Source organism: Phascolarctos cinereus, unplaced genomic scaffold (genome assembly GCF_003287225.1).
Source record: "Phascolarctos cinereus isolate Bilbo 61053 unplaced genomic scaffold, phaCin_HiC Scaffold_4;HRSCAF=312, whole genome shotgun sequence".
Taxonomy (NCBI): domain Eukaryota; kingdom Metazoa; phylum Chordata; class Mammalia; order Diprotodontia; family Phascolarctidae; genus Phascolarctos; species Phascolarctos cinereus.
In genome coordinates, this window is record NW_027555847.1 from 17,376,254 (window position 1) to 17,391,256 (window position 15,003).

The following is a 15,003-nucleotide window of genomic DNA, read 5'->3' on the forward strand; positions in this document are numbered from 1 at the left end:
TCTTAGTTTTATTTATTAGTTCAATAGTTTTCTTAATTTTAATTTTATTAATTTTTCCTTTGGTTTTCAATATTTCTAATTTGGTGTTTAGTTGAGGATTTTTAATTTGTTCTTTTTCTAGTTTTTTTAGTTGTATGCCCAATTCATTAATCTCCTCTTTTTCTATTTTATTTATGTAAGCATTTAGAGATATAAAACTTCCCCTAAGAACTGCTTTCGCTGCATCCCATAGGTTTTGGTATGTTGTCTCATTATTGTCATTCTCTTGAATGAAATTATTGATTGTTTCTATGATTTGTTGTTTGACCCAATCATTTTTTAGATTACATTATTTAGTTTCCAATTATTTTTACTCTTTCTTTCCATGACTCTTTATTACATGTAATTTTTATTCCATCATTATCTGAAAAGAATGCATTTAATATTTCTGCCTTTCTGCATTGGATTGTGAGGTTTTTATGCCCTAGTACATGGTCAATTTTTGTGTATGTGCCATGTACTGCGAGAAAAAAGTATATTCCTTTCTATCCCCATTCAGTTTTCTCCAGAGGTCTATCATACCTAACTTTTCTAATGTTCTATTCACCTCCTTAACTTCTTTCTTGTTTATTTTGTGGTTAGACTTATCTAGTGCAAGAGGGGGAGGTTCAGGTCCCCCACTAGTATAGTTTTGCTGTCTATTTCTTCCTGTAACTCCCTGAACTTCTCCTGTAAGAATTTGGATGCTATACCATTTGGTGCATATATATTTAGTAATGATATTACTTCATTGTCTATGGTGCCTTTTAGCAGGATGTAGTTTCCTTCCTTATCTCTTTTGATTAGATCTATTTTTGCTTTTGCTTTGTCTGAGATGAGGATTGCTACCCCTGCTTTTTTCACTTCAGCTGATGCATAATATATTCTGCTCCAGCCTTTTACCTTTACCCTGTATGTGTCACTCTTTTTCAAATGTGTTTCCTGTAAACAACATATAGTAGGATTATGGTTTTTAATCCATTCTGCAATCCATTTCCGTTTTATGGGAGAGTTCATTCCATTCACATTCATAGTTATGATTACTATCTGTTTCTTTTTCTCCATCCTTTTTTTCAGGGACTTGTTTTCTTCAGTGTACTCTTCTGTTAGTTTTTGTCCTTCCTTCTTCAATTGGCCAATTGTGTTTTTTAGGTACTTGTTTTCTTCAGTATATTTTTTTTCCAACTGGCCAATTGTATTTTTGAAGGACTCTTTTACCTCTCTCATTTGACTATTAAGATCCTTCTTGAGCTCTTCTAAGAAGGCTTTTTGGGCTTCAGACCAGTTCATATTCCCTTTTGTTGTTGCAGATGTGGGTTTGTTGACAGTGCTGTCCTCTTCAGCATTTCTGTCTTGATCTTCTCTTCTCATTATATGAATCTACAGTATGTTTATTTTCACTCACGGTGTTTCTTTACTTCCTGGCCTTTAAAGAGATTGAGCTCTCCTGATGGGGAACAGAGGGTACTGACCCAAGCTTCTTGTGTTGGAAGCCAAGGTCTTGATTACTGATTTTGCGTGCTGGGCCCTCTTATGCTGGGCTGTAGGTTTCTGGCAGCTTACCTTGTGTTAGGCTCAAATCAGCAAGGCTGGAACTTTCAGGAAATTCTAGGTTGCCTGCTTTTCCTTTCCTTTAGCTTTCTTCAGCTCATTTTAGACGGATGCTGCAGGATGTTTATCTGCCTGGGGGCCCCTGCAGTGTTGTCTCCCTTGTTTCTACTAATGCACTGGGAGATTCCTTTGCGATGGAGTGCCGAGGCTCCTGCAGGTTTTCTGAGCTGGTTTCCATCAGTTCCCCCCACTGCACACCCTCACTGAGGCACTGGGAGGTCCAGGTGTTGGTGTTTGCCTGCTGTACCACCTGGGCTTCAGGATTTCTTCACATTTGGAGGCTTCAGGGCTCCTACAGCTTACCTGGTATTGGGTTGGAATCAGCAAGGCTGGGGCTTTAGGAAGCCTTTAGGTAGTTTTCTTCACCTCCTTTCAGATGAATGCCACAGGGTACTTGTCCACCTGGGGCCCCTTGTATTTCTGCCTCCCTTATTTTTGCTGAGGCACTGGGAGACCTGTTTGCTGGGCTGCTGCACTGCTGCTCCTTGTCTTTCTTCTAGTTCAGGTGTTCCAGGGTTTTTTTTTTCTGGGGTGGTATTTTCTGGGTTTTCAGAGGTTGATAGGGAAGAGTGAGAGCAACTACCGTTTCACTCCGCCATCTTGGCTCCCGGAACTACAGTGTCTTGATTTCTCGTAAAATCACTAGCTTCCAATTGCTCCATTCTAATTTTTAAGGAAGTATTTTCTTCAGGGAGTGTTTGGACCTCCTTTTCCATTTAGCCAATTCTGCTTTTTAAGGCATTCTTCTCCTCATTGGCTTTTTGGACTTCTTTTGCCATTTGGGTTCAACTTATTTTTAAGGTATTATTTTCTTCAGTATTTTTTGGGGTCTCCTTTAACAATTGTTGGCTTATTTTTCATTATTTTCTTACATCACTCTCATTTCTCTTCCCAATTTTCCCTCTACTACTCTTACTTGCTTTTAAAAATCCTTTTTTGAGCTCTTCCATGGCCTGAGACCAATTTATATTTTTCTTGGAGGCTTTGGTTATAGGTGCTTTGACTTTGTTGTCTTCTTCTCATTGTGTGTTTTGATCTTCTTTGTCGCCAAAGTAAGATTCTATAGTTTGAGTTTTTTCCTATGTTTGTTCATGTTCCCAGCCAATTACTTGACTTTTTAACTGTTTGTTAAGGTAGGGCTCTGCTTCTAATGTGGAGGGTGTACCGTGCAAAGTTTCAAGGGTTTTGTGTAGCTGTTTTCAAAGATACTTCTAGGGACCTGTGAATTTTCAGTTCTTCCAAGGTGGTATGATCAAGGGCGAGGTGTTTACTCCTTTCCTGGCCTGTGCTCCGGTCTATGAGTGACCACAAGAACTGCTTTCTGTCTTGGAATTGTGAGGAGGATTCGAGAGCCACAAGCTCTGCCACACCAGTGTTCCTCCTCACTCCAGGACTGCCATGCAGAACTGTGACCCAGATCCAAGCATGAGCAAAGCAAGAGAATCCACCCTCAGCATCAGGAAAGAGATCCCTGTAATCCCCGTCTGATCAGCTGCTCAATTCCCCCCCACTGTCTGTGGGGCAAGAGCTCTAGAAGCAGCTCCACTGCCACCACCCCCCAGGCTGGGGCCAGACTGCACTCCTTTCTCACAAAGGTCCAACAGACCTTTCCTTCTGATATTCTAAGTTGTCTTTGGTGTTTGTGGGTTGAGAAATCTGGAAACCACCACAGCTGCTAGTGATCCAATCCCCTGAGTCCTGCTCCAGGTTAGCTGAAGCCAGTCTTTGCCTGCACAGCCAATACTGAACTGTGCTCCTCTCCCAGCTGGGTGCAAAAGACCTTTCCCATCAACCATCCAGGTTGTCTTGCACTAGAAATTTGTTTCACTCTGTCTTTTTGTGGGTCCTACTGCTTTAGAATTTGTTTAGAGCCATTTTTACAGGTATTGGGAGGATTTGGGGGGAGAGCTCAAGCAAGTCACTGCTGTTACTCCACCATCTTGGCTCTGCCTCTCAGCCACCTTTTTTTTTTTTTTAGCACAATAGTAAACTGATTTCCAGACTTGTTGGACCAGTTCCCAGCTCCACCAATAGCATATGAGTGTTCCTGTCTTTCCACAGCCCTACCCAGATAGATCATCACTATCTTTTATCACATTTGCTGTTTTCTGGGTTAGAGGTAAAACCTCAGAATTGTTTAGATTTGCATTTCGCTTACTTTTGGTGATTGGGAGAAATATTTCATAGGTTGTTAAAGTTTAAAGTATCACGTTTTTTCCCCAAGAATCATTTGTTTGTAACTTATGATCACTCATCTCTTAGGGCATGGTATTTAGTGCTGTGTGTTTGTGTTAGTTTCTTCTCCATCCTGGACATCAGACCCTTGTCAGAGGTTTTTCATGTAAAGCTTTTTTTTCACCAAATCGAAAGTTCTTTTCCCTATACCAGCTCTTGTTCATACCCAAAGCTTTCCAATTTCCCATGACGTAAGTCACCAGTTTTTATCTTTTGTTATGCAGTGGGATGGTACCTGTATGAGCGCTGATTATACCTCTAATTATTTGTCTAGTGTTATTTCTACAAAGAGTATTCTAAGATTCAGTTTACATGTCTGGAGTGTGTTGTGGTAGATTGGCTACAGATATTTTATGCCTTAGGTGATTACTTGGAATGGAACGGGATGCTGCTATCATTTCCTCTTGGGTTTTGCTATCAGCGTGTAAAAATGACAATGATTTTTGTAGGTTTATTTTGTAGGTTGCTTTGCTGACCCTCTGGGTTTTTCTGAGTAAACCAATCAATGATTCAATCAATCAACAAGAATTTATTCAATGCCAGCTATGATCCAACCACTATGCCTGGTGCTGGGGACATGAAAACAAAGGCAAACCCGTTCCTACCCTCAAAGAGCTTACATTCTAATGGGGGTGGCACAATGTATATGTGTGTATGTGGGGGTGTGTATATATGTGTGTGTGTATATGCATACACACATGTGGATGTATGTGTGCTTATATATTATGTATACATTTATCTTGTATGTGTGTATATTTAGTACATGCAGATATGTTTGCGTGTATATAGAGGTCCAGCTAGGTGGTAGATAGAGTGCCAGGCCTGGAGTTAGAAAGATCCCAGTTCAAATCTGTCCTCCAACACTTCCTGGCTTTGTGACCATGGTCAAATCATTTAACTTTTGTTTGCCTCGATTTCCTCATCTATAAAATGGAGAAAATAAAAGCATCCCAATCACCAAAATAAAAGCATCTACCCCACAGGGTTATTGTGAAGATGAAATGAAATAATAATAGCAAAGTGCTTAGCACAGTGCCTGGCACAAAGTAAGCGGCATATAAACGTCAGCTATTATTGGTATTATATGTGTATGTACAATCATACGTGCACATAGAGAAAGAAATCCTCCATCCTCCATTCAGCCACAGAAGTGACTCTCCTAGCCCACACATCTGACCACGTCACCCCTCCACTCAATAAGCTCAAGTGGCTCCCTATTGCCCCAGCATCAAATACAAAATGCTTCCTTTAGCTTTCAAAGCCCTTCATAACCCGCCCCTCAGAGCTCTCCAATCTTCTTATACCTTGTGCACTGATACAGATGAACTTTTGATCTAATGTCCCTGCCCTCGTGGCTGTCCTACCAACAGATCCTGCATCTCTCAGCTCTGGGCATTCACCCTAGCGGTCCCCAAACCTGGAAATGTTCTCCCTTCTCCACTCTGACCACTGACCTCCCTGGCTTCCTTTAAGTGCTAACTGAAATCCCACCTTCTACAGAAAGCCTTCTCCAAACCCATTCATTCTAGAGCTCTCCTTCTGTTCAGTATTTCCTATTTATCCTGTATATAGTTTGTTTCTACATATTTCTTTGCTTCCTGTCTCCTGGATTAAATTTTGAGCTCCTTGAGGTCAGAGACCACCTTTTACCTCTTTTTATATCCCTGGTTCATAACACAGTATTTAGCACATAGTAGGTATTCAATAAATGTTTATTGACAGACCGGTATCTCTGTATATCTATCTATAGTGTTTCAAAAGTTTTGGTACTATTAAGCTAAAATTGCACTGACTTTTGAGACAGCCTGTATAGAAATGTATGCATATATGTGTGGATATGTGATAAATATTGATATATATAACCATCTTATATATCATATCATATATTGTGTATGTATAAATACACACACATATCTAAATATATGCAAAACATATAGAAAATGTAACTGAGACCCAGACTGCGATCCTTTGCACTGAACTCTTCTTTCTGCTGCCATGAAGTTCCACATGAATTCTGTTCTTTGCCCTGCCCCCCTCAGCCAGCTGGTGCCTCCCTCCCACGAACACTCTATTATGATATTTGTTTTTTGTGGTGTATTTATCTGACTCCACTTCATATAACCTGTAAAGAAACTTTGCCTTGGCAGCAGGAAAGCTGAGCAGATGTCCCACAGTCTGGCCTTTCTGGTGCCTCCTAAGAGGCCCCTCAGTGCTTTGGGGCTATTTGCATGATTTGGGGATGGAAGTTGATGGAAATTGAAAGTACCCTAGTAGAAAGGACAGAGGTAAAGTCATTAGTGTTTGTCCTCAGGCTCAGAAAGATTCAATAGGAAATACTAACTATGAATGAGTTACCTGTTGTTTGCACACTGGGCTAAAGAAAAGGCAAATCATTTTGGATCATCCTAAATCAAGACAGAGTGAGTGCTTCTATCACAGGGACAAGTCCAAAGGGTCTCCCAACTGCCTGGGTACCAAGAAGTTTCATTGCCACCTAGGAAGATAAAGAGTTCTTAACCTGATGTCCACTGACCCCCAAGAAACCTATCAATAGTCTTTTTTGTGGGGGAGAGGGCTGTGAACATGAATGGGAAAAATATTGCATCTTCATTTCAATGTAATTGATTTCCTTTGTAATCCTACACATTTTATGCATTTTTAAAAAATTGTGTCAATTCACAGACCTGGTATCGAAAAGCCTTCTTGAGAAGGATTCCATGGGCTTCCCCAGGCTATCAGAGAAGTCTGTGGCAACCCCTGGGGTAGAGGGGAAGAATGAGGATGCTTTGAGTGGCCTGAAGCAGATTAGCCAGGAAGTCTCAAGCTAAAGCAACATTGCCTTAAGGAAACAGCTGCCAGCCATCCAGTCGTCCAGATCTGTGTCTTGCCACTGGACTCTGATGACTCTGGAGGAGAGATTAACTTTGCACAGCCCTGCCTCACTTAAATCCAATTCACCTGAAATCCCCTCCTGATGTCATTGGCGCTCTTTGAGAATGAAGGAGCAACAATAGTAGCTGCCAGGGAAGGGTTAAAGAATCAATCCCTCGTGAAGAACGGGCTATAGTAAGGAGACAGAAGCAGATTCTGGGAACCTGGGCAGGGGGAGGTTTCAGCCCATGTGATACAAGAGCTGTAAGTGAGTCTGGCACAAGGGGGGAGCTTCACCCCTGCGCATGTGGAGGGGGGAGAATTGTTCCATTGCTGCTTTTTACACATTATCTCCCTCTACTAGTCTATCTTGTTGTTTAAATACTATATCATGAGATTTTCAGGCTCTGCCTCTTATATTGGCATAGAATGAGGGGCAGAAGGTAAAAAATAGTTGAGTGAAATGCCTGTCCCATTTGTGGTAACATGTTTTGACTCACACTCAGTCAGGACGACTACATTTCATTTGCCTCTTCCTGCCCCGGGGCATAGGTGTTATGTCCTTCGTACATTAGTCAAATTCAGCTTCTCTGAATCTAAATCCAGCATTCTTTCTACTGGACCATCCTGGCAAAGAGCAGTAGCACAATGAACAATTTCCACTCAGGCACATTTTCAGACAACGGGATCTCTTTCTGGTGGCTCTACATGGTCAGTCCATGCATTACGACAAGCCATACAAAGCTGATTTTATGCTATAGAATTTGCAAATGAGGCAAGTGATCTGGAGTCATCCCTGAGCTTGTGTCATGTGTTGGCCAGTGCTCCTTATTATTTTGTTTGAATATTGCTCTAGATAATGAGCTGAATAAGAAGTGAGGTTCAGCTATACTTGGGAAGTCTTCGCGTCTTGCAGCCCTGGAGCAATGCCAAGTCCCACAATTACCGACCCTATTATTCTTTACTGTGCTGGGCTTTCTCCTTTCCTTCTATTTCTATTTAGTTCATGAAGGTGATGACATTTGTTTTCCGTGGGTTTATTTGCTGTGGGAATTTTTTCCCACAATAAGAATGGAGCCTGAGGTTGGGGTTTGGGGAACAGAACAATGCAGAATCTTGGAAGCTGAGAACTGGAATGCACCTCAGACACCACCTAGTGGTGACCCATGTGCTTAACAAAGCTTCATTCAGCCTCTGCTTGAAGACCCCCTATGAGGGGGATCCCACTATCCCCAGAGCAGCTCATTCCACTTTCGAAGAGCTCAGACTGTGAGGAAATTCTTCCTGATATCAAATCTGAGTTGACCTCTCTGTGCTTTCCACATTCTGCCCTCTGGATGAGCAGAAGAATCATCTTTCTTCCATGAGATAGCTCCTCAAATACTTGAAGGCAGTTATAAGAACCTCCTATGAGTCTCATTTTTTCTGACTAAAGACTTACAAGATGAGTCAGTTTGCAATCTAGAGCATAGCCAAGTTACAGTAAGTGTCCATTCAGCACAGAGCATGGCACTGGGTACAGATTTTGCAGGAAAGAGATGAGGTAAATCCACAGAAGAGAAGGCAGTACCACCATGGTTGTGTTGCTCTCCCTTTTCCCAGAGTGGACCCAGTGCTGGGTCAGTTTTGAAAGAATGAAAACAATGACACAAACAACAAAGAAGCTATGGTCCAGGTCTCAAAGTCAATACCAACCCTCTCAAGTTCATTGTTATTGCTGGATAAAATAACTGGCGAGGGGGCATCTCCCAATGACAGTGCATACAAGGAACAAACTAATTCTTTAATTCTTCAGATTCCAAGGCATTAGAGGCACCCATAATCCTTTGCGATTTACCCTGGCAGACTGTTAATTATCCTTATGTCAGATATATGAGGGTTTCTTTATTGGAACTAGGAAAATAGAATTTGATTGTATAAGCATATTAACTGAGGCAAAAGCAATCTGAGCCTTTGTGAGCTCAATTGAACAATTGGATTTCCAGAAGTCTTATGAGCATGAGTTGGATGTAAGTGGCGTCCATTAGAGAAGTTTCCAGAAGCCTTTCCAAGATAAGCTGGGGGTGGCACAACAATCCCAGTAGTACCCGATCATAGATTTAGACCTAGGAGGAATCTTAGAGATCAGTAGACCCAATTCCATCATTTTATAGCTAAGGAAACTGAGGTCCAGTGAGTTGGAGCTAATCTTACTTAGTAGGGTCAAGAAGGTAGTGAGTGGCAGGCTTGGAATTTGAATCCAGGGGAGAAAAACATTGTCATGGTCCTGTTTATCCAGTGGATTTGGATCATTTTTTGGACTTGTTCTACTTTCTTCCATAACTCTGTATAGACAGAGCCCATTTGTAAAATGCTGGGAAATAATTAGCCAGGGCAAAGCAGAAGGTCTAAAAATTATCAGGTGATTTTGGGATACTAGAAGTAAGTTGGACCAATTCCATAGAAGCGTCTCTAATCCTATTAGCTAACTAACATTTAGAAATCAGGCTGCCATTTTTTATGCATATACCATTTTAATAAAGAACCTTGTGTCCCAGGTTCCCACTTAAAAAAAATATTACACTGGAAATGAGGACAATACTGCAACATGCCTCCAAGGACAAACATTAAAATCAGGATGAATGCCATGAAAATTTTCTGAGTCTGAATTTTATCACTATGTAGCACCCGAGCCATGAGGATTGCTCTAGAGATGCCATACTCTTTCCCACAATTTGGGAATTTGCCAGTTTGGTAACCTGGAACTTATTGTGAGGGGGACTTCTCAGAAAGGATGGCAGGAGAGCACGCATCTCACTAAGCCATGCAGAAGGAGCTGGAGTGGGATGAAAGAAGGCCTTGATCAGCCTACCTGATATTGGGCATCCTCCTCCTCCTCTGGAGGATGCCCAGGGCTCTTGTAAGCTACCACTGCAAGATAGTAGTGATCAGTGTCATGGGGCAAGCCAGAGTCTGCCAAGAACTGAAAATGTGGGCCTATGAGACAAAGTCCAACACAGCAAACCCTTGACACCTTCCTCTTTCCCTCCTCCATCTCTGGCAGGGGAGTAGACCTCTGGTAACTACCCAAGCTGCCCTTTCTTGTTCTCCCCACCCAGGGGACTAAGAAGCTAAGGGAAAGGAGTCATTTCTGTTTTCTAGGAAAGGCAGCTCATGCAACTGTTTCCTTACAGTTTGTGCATCAATTGCTGAACACTCTTGTTGCTATGAAGGCATCTACTCTTCTTCAGGGGAGTCCTCTCACCTGCTGGAATAAGGCACCATGGAGCTGGTCCCATGTTCTCTGGCTCCATGGGCAATGACTGTTCAGTGCTGAAGGACTTGGTCTTTGGAATGTGCAACAATCCCTTGTCAATCTCTTGTTCCCTATGACTAGTGGGGGGTAATAAAATTCTATACTCCAAATTCTTCTCTGTTCTTAAAATGGGATTTGGGCCTATGTTATCTCAAAGTTAGGGTTAGTCCAACTCATTCCAAGAGAATCACACATTTTTGGAGAAAAAATAGCAAACAGACACAATGAAGTGTTTTAAAATATTTTTTTTACTTAGAATAAGAATATAATTTAGCATTTCTATACCATATAGCATGCAAATCATGACAGGGGTTCTTACAAGCAATATAGAATCTCAACACATGCACTGCTGCTGAATAGTGCCGTCCTCAAAGTCTAAGTTGTTGTTTTTTTTAAATAAAATCTGTGAAAAATAAAACCTTTCCAGAGTGTAATTCATTTCCTTGGATCATGACTTCCACTAGAAGAAAGCCAAATGATCTAAAACTATAGAATTTGATTGGCTAAATGAGCCATTTTTGAGTGTGTGCATGAGGTCAGGGGGAGAGGGACAATGGATGATTCCATGAAGTTGCAGAGAGGCAAATTATCCTTATTAATTATCCTTGTTAATTAACCTTATGTCAGATATATGAAGGTTTCTTCATTACCTTTGTTACCTTTTGGGAGTTGGGTCTCATTTTGTAACAGACATGCTATTAACCATGTTGTAGATAATCATGAGATTGCTGATAAACAGGGAGGAACATAGAGGGAACTGTTTTGGGGACTTGGCAAAAGCCTTCCAGACTGTCCCTCTCACTGCTCAGGAAGCAGCATTATCAGAAGGGAATCAATAGTTTCCCTAATAAAAAAATCACAGTGATTTTTTTATAATCAGTGAATTTTCCTGAAGGACATCATACAGCCTATGATAAATAGATAGCATAAAAATATGATAGGAACTTAACTCTGGTAGCTGACTCTACTTACAGAACTAGAACTAATCATAAATGAGTAGAGAGGAGGAAGAAGGGGACTGAAATCTCTGCACTCTGGTGGGTGCCCAGTTCATACATTGGTATATTACACATGGTGGTATTATTAGATTTTTTTTTCTTTTTAAATGAGTGCTGCATTCCTAGGAAGAGTACCCCAAGCTCTGGTCATTGTTTTTCCTCTACCAATTCTGGCATTTAAGTCTTAGGAATTATGAACATAGCGATAACAGAGATGATAGTGGGTGCTATTAGTGCAGAGTGGCGTGCCAGGGGATCCTAGATTTTAACAAGTGGCTGGCATGTGGCCCTCCCCTGTGAAGAGATCTTCTTAAACTGGACCCTTGGACGTTCTAGGATCTACTGAGATAATAACTGGAAACTTAGCTCAAGAAATGTGAAACCTCTTTGGCTGAGAATTCCACTGATATGTCAAAGACCTGCATCCATCACTGTGGCAACTCCCTTCACCACTCTAAATTATCTATAGTTTTGAGTTTTCGATCAGTTACTTGAGGCTCAGAGAGATTAATGACTTGCCTGTGTCCTCGCAGCTTAGTAAATGATGAAGGGGGGATAGATTTGAGCTCATGCCCTTCTGACCACAAGACAAACATTATACCCACAACAGTGCCTCTCTTGGTTAAGAAGCTATTTCAAGTAGAAGGCCCCTTTTTGTAGTTTTAGGTTTTGTCCAATTTAGGGCCTCCTCTAACCCAATGGATCCAAGAAAACTAGACATGTTAAGAATAGGGTCACATCAGTTTGCTCTGCAGCAAGCCTTTGAGAAGCTAGTCCTTGAAATCTCTGGTGCCTGGTCTCTCTTAGTTGATAGTCAATGTCGTCGCTGATTGTGGATGACTGGCTGCTGCTGCACTTAAAGCAGATGCTCAGACTTCAATTTAACATTGCCATGCTGTTTGAAATAAACATGATCAAACAGATGTGGGCCAAAGTGCACACACAAGTAAACTATCAGCTCTCTAACGGACATCCAATCTCTTTTAGATTTGGGGAGTGGGGCAGGGAACCAAAATTGGTCTCCCTTTATCTGAACTAGCTCTCCCAATCCTTCATTTGGAAGGCCATATATATTCATTATTATAAGCATGAGCATATCATCATAAAATCTGAGAGATTGGATTTGACAGGGACCTCAGCTATCACCAGTTGGTTCAACATATACCTGAAAGGAATCCCCAATATTACATGCCTGACACTTGGTCATTCTCTAATATTAGGTCATGGGTTTGTTTGGTTTTTTTTAGGAAATAAAGACTAAACCTGGGGTCTTATTGGTAGAGGGGACCTCTACATGAGTCAATTCCCTCTATCAAAGCAGGTAGGCATCTTTCCCACAACTGGGAGTTTCAGAGAATTGTCTAACACATTGGGAAGTTAATGACTTGTCCTGGGTCAAAGAGCCAGTGAACATCTGAGGGAAGACTTGAACTCAGGACTTCATGACTATGAGGTCAGCTCTCTAGCCACTCAGCAACACTGTCTCTTGTTTTTATTGTTTTTGATGGTATTTCTGTCTTCTTTCCATTTCTCTTTAAAGCAGCAGTTTTTCTGGCATTCCAAATAAGTATCTTAGAATTAGAAACAAGGTTCACTGATTATATTCCTAAAATATGATCAGCACTAAATCGTTATTCTTTTTAGGGCAGTCCCTTTTGTGGTTAGAGGAAAAAAAAGGAGAAATATCTTTTAAGAAGATGTTGGATTTTGCAAGCAATGCTCTGGTGTCAACTACACTGGGGAAGGCCCGCACTAGCAAAATGTGCATCAGCAGACAGCTTTGGTGACACCAACACTGTCCTAATATTGTTCCCTATGAACAAAATCAACCTCAATGAGTCTGTGACCAAACCATTCCAAGAGAGAAGAGCAGAGAGACTTCACCTTGGTTTAACCCATGGACACCATTCTCCATGAGATCCCCATGGAACACCCACCGTCAGCTAGACAACATCAAGAGGCAGATCAGCCTCTCCCTTCTCCTTTGACTTATTTCCTATTCCAGTTCTGTGAGATGCTCTGAATCTTTTTGATTTTTATCCTCTGGTCAAGCATCTTATACTTTGCTGGGTGTTCATCAGTTTTCTTTGGAACAGATGGTGCATAGGAACCAGATGCATATGCTGGTCTTTTGAAATGGCGCAAGGGAGGCTTGATGACTGGAGGGAGTAAAAAGAAAGGTAAACCACCATCAGTCACACCAATAATGGACCACAGGATCGTGGGATTATGATCTCAGAGGTGCTTGAATCCAACTGATGGGGTGTGAGCCCAAGCTGAGATCTTTGCCCCGGCCCCAAAGGGAATCTGGCTCTATTTGTCTACAGGCCCCAGCTCCTCATCTCCCTTTGAAAGCCTTAGCCCTACCTTTTGATCTTATTCAGATGTGCCTTCACCCCTTGTCCTAAAAAGAATCTGGCTCCATTTGTCCATGGGTCACCGAAAACCCTTAAACTTTTAGGTTTCTTATTGACTCCCCTTATATCCATCCCTCTGAAAGCCTTAGCCTTACCTTTTGATCTTACACCTATCAAACTTCTTTCTTCCAGTTCTTTTCATTATCTATTATCTTATGCTTCTTCCTTCCAGTCTGCTTCATTACCTGTTCCCATTGTCTATTCAATCTCTCAGACCTTCCAATCTGAATTCTCACTTAGACCCTTTTCCCAGCCCCCTCCTCTGGCCACCCAAAGTTACTTTATTGTACATAAAAAAATCCACCCCAGCCCCTGTTCAGACGCTGAGTATCTCTCATGCCCCAAAGGCTGAGCTTTTCTCATGCCAGCTGGTCCTTACAGGCATCACCTGTTTTATCTCTAATAAACTTTTTCTTTGGCTGGAAGAAGATTTGAGTTGAATTCATTCAGGCAGGGCCTGAGTTGCAATCTTGGGGGTTCCCAGCAGCACCCCAAACCTCTAGTCCTCTTCACAACCCTCTCATTTGAAAGAGAAGGAAACTGAGGCCCAGGAAGATGATGTGACTAGTCTAAAATCACATAAATAGTGTCAGGGGCCACATCCTCTCACTCCAGAACCAATGCAGTTTCCACTATCTCCCCAAAACTCCCTAAAGATCCCTTGACATCTTCCTCTCCCTTATGACCAGCTCCTTCTAATGAATAGGGGAGAAAACTGAGCTAGGCTATGTAGATATCTTACTTTAAAATACATGAAGATCAATCAGTAAACATTTATTAAGCACCTATTGTGTGCTAGGCACTGTGCTAGTGCTGGGGATGCAAAAAGAGGCAAAATCCCCACCCTCAAGGAGCTTGCAATCTAATGAAGAGCACCTTAATACTTTTTTTTTTGAATCATCTAATTCCTACAGAAGGCAATTACACAACAGCAAGAAGGAGGGGGATTGGAAAGAATTGGGAGATTAAGCCTGCCTAGGGGACTGAAAATAAACAAACTCCCAAGCCTCTCTCTCAGTAATATATGTCAGAACATCTCTGTAACATTACCGGCAATCAGGAGAAATTCACTAAAGATTGGGGCTTTGGGGCATGCATTACTGGCAGTGCCTGGATAGCAAAGTTTCACTTTTAACTCAATCCTATGGCACAGACACCAAAGATGGCATGATAATAGTAACCCACCCCCACCCTCACCCAATAGCTACCCAAACCACTAGAGTGAAGATTCAAAAACACCAAAGTGAGCTTGCTGGACCAGGAAACTTGCCAATTCCAAGAAAATTAAAAGTAACAGGAATAAGCTGTTTATATTAAAGATTTGATAGCATTCATTTGGAAAAGATCTGGGAGTTTTCATTAGTCACAAGCTAAAAATGAGCCAATAATGTGGTCAGGCTGCATTAGCAGATGTCCCTAACCTTCCAAGTAATTCCAAAGGAAAAGAGCTGCTTCTAAGGTCAGTAGGTCCTCCACCCCTAGAGGGCTTCCAGCAAAGGCGAGAACATTCATTTGTTAGGTTAGAAGAAGGATTCTTTTTCATGTGTAGGTTGGACTA